Raw genomic sequence first — 19,178 nt, 5'->3', positions numbered from 1 at the left:
CAGCAAGAAAACGAATGCCAATGCCAAAACGAATGCCATGACCACGATAGGCAACGGTACAGTGAACATAAAAATTAATAACGAAGAATTCGAGTCGGTCCAAGATTTCATCTTCTTTGTATCAAAAAATGATTGCAATGGGCAATGTGGACCTGAGATCAAGAGATGGATTACACTCGGTAGGATTGCAATTCAAAGAATAGAAATGATCTGGAAAAGCAAGGACATTAGCATTGCACCAAAAACCAGACTGGTCAATGCAATTGTCTTTCACATAACTACATATGGTTGAGAAAGTTGGATGCTCAGAAAAATAGACAGAAGAAAAATTGATGTTTGAACTCTGGTGCTGGAGGAGAATGCTACGGATACCTTGGACTGCCATCACAATGAATAAGGTAGTGTTAGATTGCGTCAAACCAAAAATATCACTAGAGGGCAAAATCATCAAAACAGCGGAATGTTGGAATGGAAACATTATTGTCGCTTGGCAAAGTCAGTGGAAAGAGAATATCAGGATGACAAAAAACAAGATGGCTAGATACAAGCAAGGCCACCACGAACATGTCAATCACAGAACTGAAAGAAGCTGTGAAAGACAGGAATGCTTGAAAAACATTCGTCCATGGAGTGACTGAATGTCGGATGCAGCTGAACAGATAATCATCATCATCATTTCTGAAAGGGGGCAAATAAGGACTTTATTCCTAACGGCTTTTACCCACTAGTATTTTTTTAACGCTGCAATATCGCTGCGTTTTTTTAATGCAGATGTCAATGGGACTTTCTAATGTTAAAATCACATCGCACAAAAATCGCAAAAGCACAAACTTGCGATATTTGTGTGATGCGATTTTAACATTAGAACGTTCTATTGAAAAAAACGCTGTGATATTGTAGCGTTAAAAAAAACGCTAGTGGGTAAAAGCCCTAAATGGGAATAAAGAGCCATTAATTCAGAAAGGGGGCATTATTTCCAAAAGGGTGTAAATGGAGACATAATTTCTAAAAGCGGATATTATTAGTGAATGGGAACAACAAGGGCAGTATTACCCAGTGGAGGCAAAAGGGTGTAATACTAAGTGATGACATAATTAAGGCATCATAGCTAAGTGGTAGCACTTTTACTGTGTGAGGATCTTATAAGTAGCATTTACTATATGGGAGCTGCAGAGGGCACAAAAATGCAGACAGTACTACTATGTGGGGTACCATAGGTGGCATTATTACTATATTTGGTGCTATAGAAGAGGGGGATTGTGTAAAGGTGTAGATAATGTAGGAAAGGTGTTGGGAAAGCAAGGAGCCAATCATATATGTGTGTCAAATTCCACAGAGACAACTTATAGCTGTGAGAATTTGTCATGGCGGTCTGGGCCAGATACAGAAGAAAAGGGAAACTGAATGATTCCAGTCAGAGAGGTTGTCACCTGTGACCACCTGATATAAGGGAAGTGTAATAACTTATTGGGTCTGCAAAGCACCTGCATAGAGCTGATATCTACCATTCTATGGTTACTGTATGCACCACTGCAAATTTACTGCTGCATGTGTCTTGACGTACTGCAAAGTGGCCTACTTAGGCTCTGTAGCTCAAGGGCCCTCATAAACCTGGAGCCAGCCCTGATTGTCATAATAGTGGATAATGAATATGATGTGTTTAGATCTTGTAAGTACAACTAGGAAAGGAGGGTACACACTAACAAGAGAACTTTTGTATAATTCACAGACCCCATAAATATCACTAAAATCACAGAGGTGAGGGGAAAAAAACAAAACAAAAACAAAGACATTATTCACAGAAAAAGCCAAAAATACAATACCTGAAGGTCTGCAAAGCAGACACGGTCGCCATAGGCACAATCGCCATAAGGCAGGCACAATCGACATCGGCACAATCGCCGTAGGGCAGGCCCTGGAGATATGCAGTCAGCCAGACAATAAAGTGGAGGAGCAGCTTGTTCCTGGCAGGCTAATATGCAGTCACCCACTCAACCCAGCCCAGATTGGGGAGGAGTGACTGCATATACTAATAGCCTGCACATGTGAACGATACCAAAGATGCCAGCCATAGATGGATGGTGACCCACCATACAGGATATCAACCCTGGCTGATATAACAGCGGGTTGCCCTGTATCTCTATAGTGGGCCACACTGGCTGACATCTTGGGCTCCCCCACCAACTAGCAAACTACATACAAAAGTACTAATGCATACTAATAAAATGCGAGTGTTGGTACTGCATTTTGGCCAAAACGCATAGGCTGACGGGCCGCGCCGAGGCCACGCCGCTTCCGTCAGTACCTACGCTAACTCACTATGAATTACATAAAATCACAGAGGTGAGGGAAAAAAAACCCAAAAACATTATTCACAGAAAAAGCCAAAAATACAATACCTGAAGGTCTGCAAAGCAGACACGGTCGCCATAGGTACGATTGCCATACGGCAGGCACAATCGCCATCGGCACAATCGCCGTAGGGCAGGCGCAATGGCCGTAAGCCCTGGAGAAATGTAGTCAGCCAGACAATAAAGTGGAGGAGCAGCTTGTTCCTGGCAGGCTAATATGCAGTCACCCACTCAACCCAGCCCAGATTGGGGAGGAGTGACTGCATATACTAATAGCCTGCACATGTGAACGATACCAAAGATGCCAGCCATAGATGGATGGTGACCCACCATACAGGATATCAACCCTGGCTGATATAACAGCGGGTTGCCCTGTATCTCTATAGTGGGCCACACTGGCTGACATCTTGGGCTCCCCCACCAACTAGCAAACTACATACAAAAGTACTAATGCATACTAATAAAATGCGGGTGTTGGTACTGCATTTTGGCCAAAACGCATAGGCTGACGGGCCGCGCCGAGGCCACACCGCTTCCGTCAGTACCTACGCTAACTCACTATAAATTACATAAAATCACAGAGGTGAGGGAAAAAAACAAAAAAAACAAAGATATTATTCACAGAAAAAGCCAAAAATACAATACCTGAAGGTCTGCAAAGCAGACACGGTCGCCATAGGCACGATCGCCATAAGGCAGGCACAATCGCCATCGGCACAATCGCCGTAGGGCAGGCGCAATGGCCGTAAGCCCTGGAGATATGCAGTCAGCCAGACAATAAAGTGGAGGAGCAGCTTGTTCCTGGCAGGCTAATATGCAGTCACCCGCTCAACCCAGCCCAGATTGGGGAGGAGTGACTGCATATACTAATAGCCTGCACATGTGAACGATACCAAAGATGCCAGCTAGAGATGAGCGAACGTACTCGTCCGAGCTTGATACTCGTTCGAGTATTAGCGTGCTCGAGATGCTCGTTACTCGTAACGAGTACCACGCGATGTTCGGGTTACTTTCACTTTCCTCTCTGAGACGTTAGCGCGCTTTTCTGGCCAATTGAAAGACAGGGAAGGCATTACAACTTCCCCCTGCGACGTTCAAGCTCTATACCACCCCCCTGCAGTGAGTGGCTGGGGAGATCAGCTGTCACCCGAGTATAAAAATCGGCCCCTCCCGCGGCTCGCCTCAGATGCGTTGTGAGATAGCTGAGGGACAGTGGTATCGTGTTGGAGCTGCTGTAGGGAGAGTGTTAGGAGTTAGTGTAGGCTTCAAGAACCCCAACGGTCCTTCTTAGGGCCACATCTAACCGTGTGCAGTAGTGTGGAGGCTGCTTTTAGCAGTGTTGCACATTTTTTTTTTTTGGTATATCGGCCGTGCAGAGCATTGCGCCCTGCAGTAATAGTCCAGGGACAGAAGTGTGGAGGCAGAGAGAGCGTTAGGAGTTATTGTAGGCTTCAAGAACCCCAACGGTCCTTCTTAGGGCCACATCTAACCGTGTGCAGTAGTGTGGAGGCTGCTTTTAGCAGTGTTGTACTTTTTTTTTTTTTTTGGTATATCGGCCGTGCAGAGCATTGCGCCCTGCAGTAATACTCCAGGGATAGAATTGTGTAGGCAGGGCCAGAAGACATATATTATAGATTGAATATACGCAGTGGTCCTTTAGAAAAAAATATTTGAAAAAAATCTATTTGGCCTGCCTGTCACTCTGCTAAGTGTTCTGGGTCTGTGTCTGCTGGGGGTAGTAGTTCTCCAAATAAATACGCAGCCAGCTAAGTGTTACAGCAGTCTTGCGCCAAATTATTTCCTGGCTCTGAAATCACCGGTCTGTTGCAGTTAATAACTGCAACACTGCAGTCCCGTCACACACTCCAGGGACAGAATTGTGTAGGCAGGGCCAGAAGACATATTATAGATTGAATATACGTAGTGGTCCTTTAGAAAAAAATATTTGGAAAAAATCTATTTGGCCTGCCTGTCACTCTGCTCAGTGTTTTGGGTCCGTGTCTGCTGGGGGTAGTATTTCTCCAAATAAATACGCAGCCAGCTAAGTGTTACAGCAGGCTTGCGCCAAATTATTTCCTGGCGTTCCGTAAGCGAACTCAGCCTCCAACCACAGGCCAATAAGCGGCACATTTAATTACAGTGTTGTGTTTCTGCATTCCTGGTAATACAGCATGCTGAGGGGTAGGGGTAGGCCTAGAGGACGTGGGCGCGGCCGAGGACGCGGAGGCCCTAGTCCGGGTGTGGGCACAGGCCGAGCTCCTGATCCAGGTGTATTGCAGCCGACTGCTGCGGGATTAGGAGAGAGGCACGTTTCTGGCGTCCCCATATTCATAGCACATTTAATGGGTCCACGCGGTAGACCTTTATTAGAAAATGAGCAGTGTGAGCAGGTCCTGTCGTGGATGGCAGAAAGTGCTTCCAGCAACCTATCGTGCACCCAGAGTTCTGCGCCGTCCACTGCTGCAACTCAGAATCCTCTGGCTGCTGCTCCTCCTTCCTCCCAGCCTCCTCACTCCATGAAAATGAGACATTCTGAGCAGCGGGCAGACTCCCAGGAACTGTTCTCGGGCCCCTGCTCAGATTGGGCAGCAGTGGTTCCTCTCCCACCAGAGGAGTTTATCGTGACTGATGCCCAACCATTCGAAAGTTCCCGGGGTCCGGGGGATGAGGCTGGGGACTTCCGGCAACTGTCTCAAGACCTTTCAGTGGGTGAGGAGGACGATGACGATGAGACACAGTTGTCTTGCAGTGAGGTAGTAGTAAGGGCAGTAAGTCCGAGGGAGGAGCGCGCAGAGGATTCGGAGGAAGAGCAGCAGGACGATGAGGTGACTGACCCCACCTGGTTTGCTACGCCTACTGAGGACAGGTCTTCAGAGGGGGAGGCAAGGGCAGCAGCAGGGCAGGTTGCAAGAGGCAGTGCGGTGTCCAGGGGTAGAGGCAGGGCCAGACCGAATAATCCACCAACTGTTTCCCAAAGCGCCCCCTCGCGCCATGCCACCCTGCAGAGGCCGAGGTGCTCAAAGGTCTGGCAGTTTTGCAGACGACCGACGAACAGTGGTGTGCAACCTTTGTTGCGCCAAGATCAGCCGGGGAGCCACCACCAGCAGCCTCACCACCACCAGCATGCGCAGACATATGATGGCCAAGCACCCCACAAGGCGGGACGAAGGCCGTTCACCGCCTCCGGTTTGCACTGCTGCCTCTCCCCCTGTGCCCCAACCTGCCACTGAGATCCAACCCCGCTCTGAGGACACAGGCACTACCGTCTCCTGGCCTGCACCCACACCCTCACCTCCGCTATACTGGGCCCCATCCAGCAATGTCTGTCAGCGCAGCGTCCAGCCGTTGCTAGCGCAAGTGTTTGAGTGCAAGTGCAAGTACGCCGCCACGCACCCGCACGCTGAAGCGTTAAACGTGCACGTAGCCAAATTTATCAGCCTGGAGATGCTGCCGTATAGGGTTGTGGAAACGGAGTCCTTCAAAAGTATGATGGCGGCGGCGGCCCCGCGCTACTCAGTTCCCAGTCGCCACTACTTTTCCCGATGTGCCGTCCCAGCCCTGCACGACCACGTCTCCCGCAACATTGTATGCGCCCTCACCAACGCGGTTACTGCCAAGGTCCACTTAACGGACACGTGGACAAGCACAGGTGGGCAAGGCCACTATATCTCCCTGACGGCACATTGGGTGAATTTAGTGGAGGCTGGGACAGAGTCAGAGCCTGGGACCGCTCACATCCTACCCACCCCCAGAATTGCGTGCCCCAGCTCGGTGGTGGTATCTGCGGCGGTGTATGCTTCCTCCACTAAACAACCCTCCTCCTCCTCCTCCTCGAACGCAACCTCTGTCTCGCAATCAAGATGTGTCAGCAGCAGCAGCACGTCGGCAGCAGTCGGTGTCGCGCGTCGTGGCAGCACAGCGGTGGACAAGCGTCAGCAGGCCGTGCTGAAACTACTCAGCTTAGGAGATAGGAGGCACACGGCCCACGAACTGCTGCAGGGTCTGACAGAGCAGACCGACCGCTGGCTTGCGCCGCTGAGCCTCCAACCGGGCATGGTCGTGTGTGACAACGGCCGTAACCTTGTGGCGGCTCTGCAGCTCGGCAGCCTCACGCACGTGCCATGCCTGGCCCACGTCTTTAATTTGGTGGTTCAGCGCTTTCTGAAAAGCTACCCACGCTTGTCAGACCTGCTCGGAAAGGTGCGCCGGCTCTGCGCACATTTCCGCAAGTCCCACACGGACGCTGCCACCCTGCGCACCCTGCAACATCGGTTTAATCTGCCAGTGCACCGACTGCTGTGCGACGTGCCCACACGGTGGAACTCTACGCTCCACATGTTGGCCAGGCTCTATGAGCAGCGTAGAGCTATAGTTGAATACCAACTCCAACATGGGCGGCGCAGTGGGAGTCAGCCTCCTCAATTATTTTCAGAAGAGTGGGCCTGGTTGGCAGACATCTGCCAGGTCCTTGGAAACTTTGAGGAGTCTACCCAGGTGGTGAGCGGCGATGCTGCAATCATTAGCGTCACCATTCCTCTTTTATGCCTCTTGAGAAGTTCCCTGCAAAGCATAAAGGCAGGCGCTTTGCACTCGGAAACAGAGCCGGGGGAAGACAGTATGTCGGTGGATAGTCAGAGCACCCTCCTGTCTATATCTCAGCGCGGTGAGGAGGAGGAGGAGGAGGAAGATGAGGAGGAGGGGGAAGACACAGCTTGGCCCACTGGTGAGGGTACACATGCTGCTTGCCTGTCATCCTTTCAGCGTGTATGGCCTGAGGAGGAGGAGGAGGAGGAGGGGGAGGATCCTGAAAGTGATCTTCCTAGTGAGGACAGCCATGTGTTGCGTACAGGTACCCTGGCACACATGGCTGACTTCATGTTAGGATGCCTTTCTCGTGACCCTCGCGTTACACGCATTCTGGCCACTACGGATTACTGGGTGTACACACTGCTCGACCCACGGTATAAGGAGAACCTTTCCACTCTCATACCCAAAGAGGAAAGGGGTTCGAGAGTGATGCTATACCACAGGACCCTGGCGGACAAACTGATGGTAAAATTCCCATACGACAGCGCTAGTGGCCGAAGGCGCAGTTCCGAGGGCCAGGTAGCAGGGGAGGCGCGGAGATCAGGCAGCATGTACAGCACAGGCAGGACAACACTCTTTAAGGCCCTTGACAGCTTTATGGCTCCCCAGCAAGACTGTGTCACCGCTCCCCAGTCACGGCTGAGTCGGCGGGAGCACTGTAAAAGGATGGTGAGGGAGTACGTAGCCGATCGCACGACCGTCCTCCGTGACGCCTCTGGCCCCTACAACTACTGGGTGTCGAAGCTGGACACGTGGCCTGAACTCGCGCTGTATGCCCTGGAGGTGCTTGCTTGTCCTGCGGCTAGCGTCTTGTCAGAGAGGGTGTTTAGTGCGGCTGGGGGAATCATCACAGATAAGCGTACCCGCCTGTCAACCGACAGTGCCGACAGGCTAACACTTATCAAGATGAACAAAGCCTGGATTTCCCCAGACTTCTCTTCTCCATCAGCGGACAGCAGCGATACCTAAGCAATAGGTAGGCTGCACCCGCGGATGGAAGCATCGTTCTGTATCCCCATCAAAAACGGGGACCTTCTCGCTTCATCAATCTGTGTATAATATTCCTCCTCCTCCTCCTGCTCCTCCTCCTGAAACCTCACATAATCACGCCGAACGGGCAATTTTTCTTAGGCCCACAAGGCTCAGTCATATAATTTTTCTAAACAATTTTTATACGTTTCAATGCTCATTAAAGCGTTGAAACTTTCACCTCCACCAATTTTTATTTTAACTGGGCTGCCTCCTGTCCTAGTTACCAATTAAGCCACATTAACCAAAGCGATTAATGGGTTTCACCTGCCCTCTTGGTTGGTCATGGCCAATTTTTCTGATGTACATTAGTACTGTTGATACAGCAATTTTTGTGGGCCCTCGCCTACAGTGTAATCAAATGAATTTTTAGCCCACCTGCATTACAGCTGACGTTACATCCGCTGTGTTGGGCAATGCAATGGGATATTTTTATGTACCGCCGGTGGGTTCCAGGGAGCCACCGGTGGGTCCACAGGGAGTTGTAAATGCATCTGTTTCCACTTCTAAAGAACCCCAGTCTGACTGGGGCATGCAGTGTGGGCCGAAGCCCACCTGCATTAAACATGACATTACTACCTCAGCTGTGTTGGGCAATGCAATGGGATATATTTATGTACCGCCGGTGGCTTCCTGGCACCCACCCATGCTGTGGGTCCACAGGGAGTTGTAAATGCATCTGTTTCCACTTCTAAAGAACCCCAGTCCGACTGGGGCATGCAGTGTGGGCCGAAGCCCACCTGCATTAAACATGACATTACTACCTCAGCTGTGATGGGCACTGCAATGGGATATTTCTATGTACCGCCGGTGGGTTCCAGGGAGCCACCCATGCTGTGGGTGCACACGGAATTCCCATTGCGGAGTTGTACCTGCCTGTGACTATTTATAAAAAACCGCGGTCTGACTGGGGCGTGCAGACACCTTGACAGAATGAGTAGTGTGTGGCACATAGGTTCCCCATTGCTATGCCCACGTGTGCAGCTCCAGATGGAGGTGGCACAGGATTGGATTTCTCATTGCTTCTGTACAGCATTGTGGGCTATCGCCCCGCCCCTTTTAAAGAGGGTCGCTGCCTAGCCGTGCCAACCCTCTGCAGTGTGTGCCTGCTTTTCCTGTGGCAGACGCACTTATAAATAGACATGAGGGTGGCGTGGCATGAGGGCAGCTGAAGGCTGGGCAGGGACAGTTTGGTGTGCGCTGTGGACACTGGGTCGTGTGTGTGGGGGGGGGAATTGGCAGCATGTAACCCAGGAGAAGTGGCAGCAGAGTGTCATGCAGGCAGTGATTGTGCTTTGTTGGAGGTAGTGTGGTGCTTAGCTAAGGTATGCATTGGTAATGAGGGCTTTTCAGAAGTAAAAATTGTTGGGAGGGGGGGGCCCACTCTTGCCGCTATTGTGGCTTAATAGTGGGACCTAGGAACTTGAGATGCAGCCCAACATGTAGCCCCTCGCCTGCCCTATCCGTTTCTGTGTCGTTCCCATCACTTTCTTGAATTGCCTCGATTTTCACAAATGAAAACCTTAGCGAGCATCGGCGATATACAAAAATGCTCGAGTCGCCCATTGACTTCAATGGGGTTCGTTACTCGAAACGAACCCTCGAGCATCGCGAAAAGTTCATCTCGAGTAACGAGCACCCGAGCATTTTGGTGCTCGCTCATCTCTAATGCCAGCCATAGATGGATGGTGACCCAATCTGGGCTGGGTTGAGTGGGTGACTGCATATTAGCCTGCCAGGAACAAGCTGCTCCTCCACTTTATTGTCTGGCTGACTGCATATCTCCAGGGCTTACGGCCATTGCGCCTGCCCTACGGCGATTGTGCCGATGGCGATTGTGGCTGCCTAATGGCGATCGTGCCTATGGCGACCGTGTCTGCTTTGCAGATCTTCAGGTATTGTATTTTTGGCTTTTTCTGTGAATAATGTCAAACCTTTTTTTCCCCCTCACCTCTGTGATTTTATGTAATTTATAGTGAGTTAGCGTAGGTACTGACGAAAGCGGTGTGGCCTCGGCGCGGCCCGTCAGCCTATGCGTTTTGGCCAAAATGCAGTACCAACACCCGCATTTTATTAGTATGCATTAGTACTTTTGTATGTAGTTTGCTAGTTGGTGGGGGAGCCCAAGATGTCAGCCAGTGTGGCCCACTATAGAGATACAGGGCAACCCGCTGTTATATCAGCCAGGGTTGATATCCTGTATGGTGGGTCACCATCCATCTATGGCTGGCATCTTTGGTATCGTTCACATGTGCAGGTTATTAGTATATGCAGTCACTCCTCCCCAATCTGGGCTGGGTTGAGTGGGTGACTGCATATTAGCCTGCCAGGAACAAGCTGCTCCTCCACTTTATTGTCTGGCTGACTGCATATCTCCAGGGCTTACAGCCATTGCGCCTGCCCTACGGCCATTGCGCCTGCCCTATGGCGATTGTGCCAATGGCGATCGTGCCTATGGCGACCGTGTCTGCTTTGCAGACCTTCAGGTTTTGTATTTTTGGCTTTTTCTGTGAATAAAACCATAAATATCACTAGAGTTAAAAGGTCATGTATATAAATAAATAAATCAGGTTTCGCCTGCCGGTACAGTGGTAGTAATAGCAGATTTTAACTACCCACATATTGATTGAGGTCAGGGTTCTACTTAAACTGCAAACAAGAGAAACATTCTTCAACTTTTTGTAGAATTATTTTATGGGTCATTTTGTGGCAGACTCGACAAGAATTGATGTTCTGCTTGATCTGTTAGATGCTTTGGATGTAAAAAGCTTGTTGTAAATGTAAAAACTTAAGGCTTTTTTTTTTCTGGCCTTTTTTTGAGCCTGTTAAAACTAGCAAGAATTTCCTGCAGTTTTTTGGCTGGGGATTTTGCCATGTATTTTTTCTGACATTTTCTCCTAGAGAAGAGGTAAAGACGGCTATAGAAAAATGTTTAAAAAGCAAAACAGCTAAAACATGCTGTGTTTTAAAAAAAAATGCCGTGAACACAAAAAAACCCCACAAATAGCAAGTAAAAATGCTATGAAAACAACTGCAATATTTGTACTGTGCTCCATATTTGCCTATTTACTTACAACTAACAGCTGAACACAGTGTTTAAATACAAATGCACGAATAGATGGCAGACAAAATACCAAAAACGTGCCGTGCTTTTATGACCATAGTTGAGGAGACAAACACTGGGAGTAACTATTGTCAAATAAAGATAAACACTAAATGAGAGAGCTTTATATCTACTTTGGGTGATTATACTGCAACATTTATTGCTATAGGTAACAGGTATAAAGAAAGATTTAAACTAAACCCCACGCGGCTCACATCTATTGTTAAAAAGGCCACACATGACATAAAAGGACATTTAAAAATATATTGTAAATCTAAAGGGATTGTCTTTTTCTCTCAAAAATAGTAAAAAACAATAAAAATCTCTGAAAAGGTGATAACATTGTCTAAAACTGCAGAGTAAAGAGGCAGCCTACCAAAGAAAGCAAAACAAACCCTCAACAATTCTACAAATTATAAAATATATAAATACCAATAAACCAAGGTCAGAACAATGAGGACCCCTAATGATGACAAGGTCAAAGAGCTTAGTTCACTTATTTCTGTGTCCCTCTAAAAAATATTTAGAGATTCTCTAGTAGCTGACATTGCGCCAATGGATTGATGCAAAGTAAATGTGCTTCCCTTTTTCCAAAAGGCCCTAGATTTTCCCTTGGTAATTATAGAACAGTAAGTTTAAAGGGGTTGTTCCACTTCTAGCTGTTTTGGGGTTGATGACCTATACCCTATATCATCAATAGATAAGATAATCATAGTGGTCTCAGCACTGAACTTTGGTATACACTTATATCCAGGGACCAATCAGAGTATGAATTAGTGACCACTGCTCTTTCAATACGCTCATTGAGCCAGTTCTCAATTAAACTACAAACTATATTTTCTAAACCAATAGATCATTTTAAATATTCGCTCTTGAGGGACTGTGTCTACCATTGGTAAATTTGTACTATTACTTAGAATATTATTTTCATCAACAACTTTCTCTATTGTGTGTAGTGCTTTAAAAGCCATGAATATCCCAATATCACACTTTATAACAGGCGGTTGTTTAATCAATAGCGCTGAACAAAGTTTATTTCACTGTACTGACAGAGCAGTGTCTAGCATAGTGGTTGGCATGGAGTTGGGTGCTGCACGCTTACGGTTTTGCACTGATGCTATTACACTGAGAAAGGGGACAGGCTTTCCTGCTCTAGTGTCTGTACACATCATCTGACTAATGCACACTGCTGTGCTAATCAAAGTGCTAATGACCATTTGTCTATTAGTCCATGTGTGACTCTGTAAATTACATGCTCCATCCTTGATCATATGATGGTGACATCATTGCAGGTCCTAAAGCATAAAATATGCAGAGCATGTGATGTCTGGGGATCAGGATGCATGTAGCAGAGCTGAGTGTGTGATGTGTGGAAATCAGAATGAATGTTGCAGAGCTAAGTGAGTGATGTCTGGGGATCAGGATGGATGTAGTAGAGCTGTGTGAGTGATGTCTGGAGATCAGAATAGATGAAGCAGAGCTGTGTGCGTGATGTCTGGGGATCAGGATGGATGTAATAGAGCTGTGTGTGTGATGTCTGGGGATCAGGATGGATGTAGTAGAGCTGTGTGAGTGATGTCTGGAGATCAGGATGGATGGAGCAGAGCCATGTGTGTGATGTCTGGGGATCAAGATGGATGCAGAAGAGCTGCGTGTGTGATGTGTGGGGATCAGGATGGATGTAACAGAGCTGTGTGTGTGATGTCTGGGGATCAAAATGGATGGAGCAGAGCCATGTGTGTGATGTCTGGGGATCAAGATGGATGGAGAAGAGCTGTGTGTGTGATGTGTGGGGATCAGGATGAATGTAGCAGTGCAGTGGGCGGCGACTAACAGAATAGTATTTAAAGGGGTTGTCCCGCGCCGAAACGGTTTTTTTTTTTTAACCCCCCCCCCCCCCCCCCGTTCGGCGCGAGACAACCCCGATGCAGGGGTTAAAAAAATAAACCGCTCAGCGCTTACCTGAATCCCGGCGGTCCGGCGTCTTCATACTTACCTGCTGAAGATGGCCGCCGGGGTCTGCTCCCTCCGTGGACCGCAGCTCTTCTGTGCGGTCCATTGCCGATTCCAGCCTCCTGATTGGCTGGAATCGGCACGTGACGGGGCGGAGCTACACGGAGGCGGCATTCTGCACGAGCGGCTCCATTGAAGAGAGCAGAAGACCCGGACTGCGCAAGCGCGGCTAATTTGGCCATCGGAGGGCGAAAATTAGTCGGCTCCATGGGAACGAGGACGCTAGCAACGGAGCAGGTAAGTAAAAAACTTTTTATAACTTCTGTATGGCTCATAATTAATGCACAATGTACATTACAAAGTGCATTAATATGGCCATACAGAAGTGTATAGACCCACTTGCTGCCGCGGGACAACCCCTTTAACAAGGAGAAATGAAAAGTTCTACATCTGGGCAAGAAAAAGGAAAAAAGCACATGCAGAATGGTAATTATCTCCCTCTACTCTTCCTTAGTCAGACATCATCTAGAATGCTGTGTCCAGTTCTGGGCACACCACTTTAAAAAATACATAGATGAACTTGAGCAAGTTCAGAGAAGAGTTACCAAGATGATGAGTGGACTGCAAATCATGTCCTATGAAGAACAGTTAGGAAAGACTAGAAGCAATGTGATAAAACTGAAAGAGAGGAGACACAGATCAGATATTAGAAAGTGAGGGGGATCAATGAGTGGAACAGGTTACCACGGGAGGTGGTGAGTTCTCCTTCAATGGAAGTGTTCAAACAAAGGCTGGACAAATAACTGTCTGTGATGATTTAGTGAATCCTGCACTGAGCAGGGGGTTGCACTAGATGACCCCGGAGGTCCCTTCCATCTCTATCATTCTGATTCTGTGTAGCAGAGGTGTGTGTGGGGATCAGGATGGATGTAGCACAGCTGTGTGTGGGATGTGTGGGGATCAGAATGGATGTAGCAGAGCTGTGTGGTGCATTGCGCCACCAGAAACACTGGTACAATAGGTGGGACAGAGAGGTTTCTCCAAAATCTATTTAATAGAGTGTGCTGATTTCAAAATGCTGTTGAAAGAAAACACTGCGTCTTTAAGGGTGACTACCCACTAGCATTTGCGAATTTGCTGCGTTTTTTTTTCTAGGTGTTTATGGGGCTTTCTAATGTTAAAAATGCATCGAGGCAAAATCGCAATTTACCGCGAAATCTCGAATTAGACCCTAGGAGAAAAAAAAACACTGCGAATTTCACAGTGAAAAAGAACTGTAGTGGGTAGTCACGCTAAGGCAACTAACAGGCTGTGTTCTTAAAGGGTTAAAGCTGATCTGCCAGCTCTCTTATGCTTGTTTATCTGAGGGTAGCAAGTATTAGGGACTCTTGATTTCGATATATATACTTTCCTATTATTTGATTTAGCATTTTCTTTTATAAAGCTACATGGTGACACACATGACATTTTGGGGAAAATATCAGTTTTTGTGGGGTTTTTTATGCACCTTTTTCAGCCAAAGGCTGGCTTCAAACGAGCGTGTGCATACATAGGTGCACACCCCTGTACGCACAAAAACACGCATGTGCGAATGTTCGTGCATTGTCTTCAATGAAGCCGCGACTTATGCTGGCAGCTCCATTGAAGGCAATAGTCTGCAGGCACACCTTAATTGTTTTTCAGGGAACAGCTTTAAAAATAAGCTCTTCTCTGAAAATCACAGCTTTTAGTGTAAAAAAATAAAATAAATAAAAATATATATATACTTACCTGTTCGCCGCTGCCGTGTCCCCTGCTGGGATGAAGAACACATCTGTCACATGCGACAGATGTTTTCTTCATCCTCGCGGGGAATAAAGAATTCCCTACTGCAGCTGTCACAGATGACAGTGGTGCTAGAGGATCCAGCTACCGGCACCCCTTAATTGTTTTTCAGGGTAGGGCTTTAAATATAAACCCTTCCCTGAAAAACAAGCCAAACTGGTGTAACAAAAAAAAAACATACTCACCTTTCTTCAGCTGCCTGTCTCCGCTGTCCCTGGCTCTGCACTGAAGTTCTTTCAACAGGTGGGAATTAAAATCCCTACCTGCTGAAAAAGCTAGTTCTGATTGGCTGAGGCGCTCAGCCAATCACAGGCCACCCTCGCTTGTCATTCATTCAGGGAGACGCGGCTGAGCCCCAGCAGCTGAAGAAAGGGGAGTATGTGGGGTTTTTTTTACACCAGTTTGGCTTCTTTTTCAGGGAAAGGTTTATATTTAAAGCCCTTCCCTGAAAAACAATTAAGGGGTGCCGGCAGCTGGATCCTCTAGCGCAGCTGTCATCTGTGACAGCGGCTCCATTGAAGGCAATGCGTGCATTCCCTATGGTGCACGCATATCCTATCTTTACAGCTGCATGCCTGTAAAACATGGACATGTGAACACACCATAGGGAATGCAGTGGTTGTAATAGATGCGTGTTTTAGTGCGCGCATATGCAAGCACATAAACAGGCTCGTGTGAAGGCACCCAAAGACAGAAGTGGATCCAAAAGGAATGGGAAATACAAAAGAAGGACTTATACTTTTCCTGGATCTACTTTACTCTTTGGCTCAAAAAACTGCAATGGCACTTAAAAAAAAGCCCGAAGGGACTTTTTACATGGGATGGAATAGGTCACATGATGCACCGCAAGCTGCAGTAAATTCCACACCAAACTCTACAGGCTACCTGCGAACTTTGATGCAGAATTTAAAATGGCTTAAAGCCTGCCTGCAATTCCGCATCAAAAGACACATTTAGACCTGCAGATTATGGTGTGGATTTCCGTATCTGCTGCATTCTGTGGCATAATTCTGTCCGGTGTGAAAGGTCCTTTAAAGGAGTATATTTTTAATCCATATTTAATTGGTATTTTGAGCACCATAATACAGAGCCAGTGAGAATCTACGAATCTATTTACATGGGTGTCTTTTTCATGTTTAAAAAAGGCAGCATGCACTATTTTTTTCTGCTTTTTTTCTAATTAAAGGGATCTTGCCACTATGTAAAATTGTTTTACAGCCACTTCGTCCTCCTGGTTTCTGCCTACCACAATACGTGACTGCTGCAGCCAATCACTGGCTATAGAGGGTCACATTTGTGGCCAGTGATTGGCTGTTGCAGTCACATGTCCTGGTCAGCAGTAACCAGGAAGAACAGAGGGATTGTGAAGCACTTTTCAGCAGTGAGAATGCTCATTGTAGTTTGTGAAAAGGGATTAAAATAGGCATGTATCTGTATTGTATCAGTATTTGATCTGTATGTACATCTGTATTTGCATTCATTAATATTATTTTTTATTGGGCAAAAAATAGATTTGTATTTGCCCAATAGAAAATACAGCCAAATGCAGCAAATACAGATCAAATACTGATGACATACCGACTAATGCAATACGGATGCGATTTCATCTGTAACATGTCCAGATTACAGATCCGTATAATGCATATGTTACTATACACTCATGTAAAACTAACCGAAGGCTGAAGCCATACGCAGCATTTTACTCTTCTTTTGCAGCAGCAGCAGCAAGCGTTTTCATTGGCCTTTTCACAACATTTTTATGGTCAAAAGGGTTGCAGACTGATAAATAGTAGCATACTATGTTAGACTGAAAAAAGTCAAATGTCCTTCCAGTTCAGCCTGCTTCCACCCTTACTTATTGATCCAGAGGAAGACAAAAAAAACCAATGAGGCAGAAGCCAATTTAGCCAATTTTGGGTGGAAAAAATCCTTCCCAACTCCATAATGACAGTCAGAATAATCCCTGGATCAACTTTAAAGGTCATAGTAAAATATATTGAAAAGTTGACATAGAAAGCATTTTGGTTTGTGGCATAAAATGCAAACACACAATATGCACTGGGTATGTCATGTTAGTGGTGGTTTTTCCCAAAGACTTTTCTATAGGACTTGAAATTGCTAAAATATGCACATTTATGTGCTTCAAATTAAAAGCACTACCAAAAATGCTTGTCAATAATGTCACAAAATACAATGTGAATTCATGGAGGATACAAAAAGAAAATAGGAGAGACAGGCGCTCAATCCACGCTGGAGGTAACTCATATCGAAATAAGAAAGAGACACACTGGAAAATCCCCTAGCCCCCTATCCACAAAAAATTGCAATTCACCAGTCCAATTCCACAGACAGGAATGGAAATACAATTCTTGTATTTTCATGTGGCGCTGGTACCAGGATAATTTTTCATTTCTATGCAATTCAAATTCATGGCGTCCTTTTTTTAACCATTCTTTGAAAATGCTAAGAAAATAGTGTGCATGAAGGAGCCTTATACACTGCTAAGTGACACAGAGAAAGCCTTGAAGTCTTACGTCATCCATTCTATATTAGTTTATACGTGGAGAGAACTGTCAATCACTTTGTGTAGGCAGGGAAGAGCTGGGCATACAAGCTGGGCCTGGTTTATGCATGTTTTGTGTCTATATGGGAAGCTGCACTTTTTCCAAATAATAACAAAAATGCTTGAATGCTTAAAATAGTTATTTAGAATAAAAGAGCTAATAATGATGAAAATTAGTTCTGTGGTCCCGACTAATTCCCTGGAAGAAAATCTTAACAGTTTTGATTGGCAATCAGTTAAAATAAAATTATATTAATTTATAAGTTAATCAAAAACATGCAAAGAGTCTTCACTGTATTTCCTTTCATACTTTTTTTAACCTACATGTATTGTGCTTGGAAAATAACACATTCAGGTTCCCTTTGAATAAAAGCAGTCTGAAATTCTACTGATTAGGATTTTTTTTTTTTTAGGGATGAGGACATATAGTAAAAAAAAAAACAAATCTGATCATGTTGTCTGTAAAGTTTTATTTTTATGTAATAAATAAAAATAAAAAGTGGACAAAAAGTAATGTTGAATAGCATGGAGCATGACTAATGGCACAAGCATGTTAAAATCATTGGGAAAATGTCCTTGGAAGACAAATGAATTTTCAGCAGAATAATTAACTTAATTAACAAATTTGCATGCATATTCATCAGGCTATTGAAGTCTTTCCAGCACAGCTTGATGAGCATTGGTGTAATAATTGTCTCATTTACATTCTGCAGTCTACTACAATTTAGGGCACGAAAAAAAGGAATGAAAGAAAAAAAAAAGGCACCCCATCTCGTTGACTTTCTTTGGGACCTTGTTTTGAAATAAGCCATGTGAATGGCCATCACTAGCCACTGGATGCGTGTGCTATGTTTTCACGATACCTTTCATCTGGAGTTCCTGACTCCCAGTTTTCCTTTTTTTCCTTTGGCCCAGGCTTTCTGCTCTGCCTCTGCTTGCTCTCCTGGGTAAAACTTGGCACCAGTTCTGACTTCAAATCTCTAGGGCCACCAGACTGAATCGTGTAAAAATTGCCATTTTCCTCTATCTCTGCAGGGCAATCTTTAAAGGCAGTAAGGTGTGACGCCCCAGACTGGCAGCTTGGCAAGAAAAAGCCCGTAGATACCAGCACACAGGAATCTGGAGTGCTTACTTTGACAGCCAGTCAGCGTTTGAAACAAAAGAAATGAAACAATAAAATGTATTTATATATTCTACAGACATATATCCACCAGACCAGCAGAAATAAAAAAGTAATTACTACTTACTTGATGGCGTGCAGTAAGAAAAGCTAAAAAAAATATATATAGAAAGCGTGCACACAGCAGTATTCAGCCTCTTCTGATTAAACTTTTCACCTCACAGAAGACATTTAAATTAAGAGAGCTGCACGCAGCAGAAAGGATTGTTCTATTGTTTGTGATAGAGGTGATTAGGTTTAGGTTTTTCCTAAATGCTCTTTGGACTAGCAGTAAGGGAAAGTGTTTACATACTTTCCCGTACATTTTCCTACAATATAATGTAGCGCAGTATAAAGCTGTATGCAAAGGTGATATTTAGCAGTAGCCATGTCATTCATTAAAAATGTATTAAATAAAAACAACAGAGACAATGTGAGCATATGTTCAATTTGCTCTGCGCTTCAGATGACTTTTTTTTTCTTGCTAATGAAGGTTAGAAGAAACAGAAAGAATTAATTGTACAATAACACAATAAATACCTCAAAAGTGGGAAAATGAAGCCACACCAAAATACCAAAATTAAAGTAACCTATTTTACTTTTAGTCCC

Source organism: Eleutherodactylus coqui, chromosome 12 (assembly GCF_035609145.1).
Source record: "Eleutherodactylus coqui strain aEleCoq1 chromosome 12, aEleCoq1.hap1, whole genome shotgun sequence".
NCBI classification, from domain to species: Eukaryota; Metazoa; Chordata; class Amphibia; order Anura; family Eleutherodactylidae; genus Eleutherodactylus; species Eleutherodactylus coqui.
The sequence above is the reverse complement of the archived record's forward strand: the minus strand, read 5'-3'. Positions refer to the sequence as shown.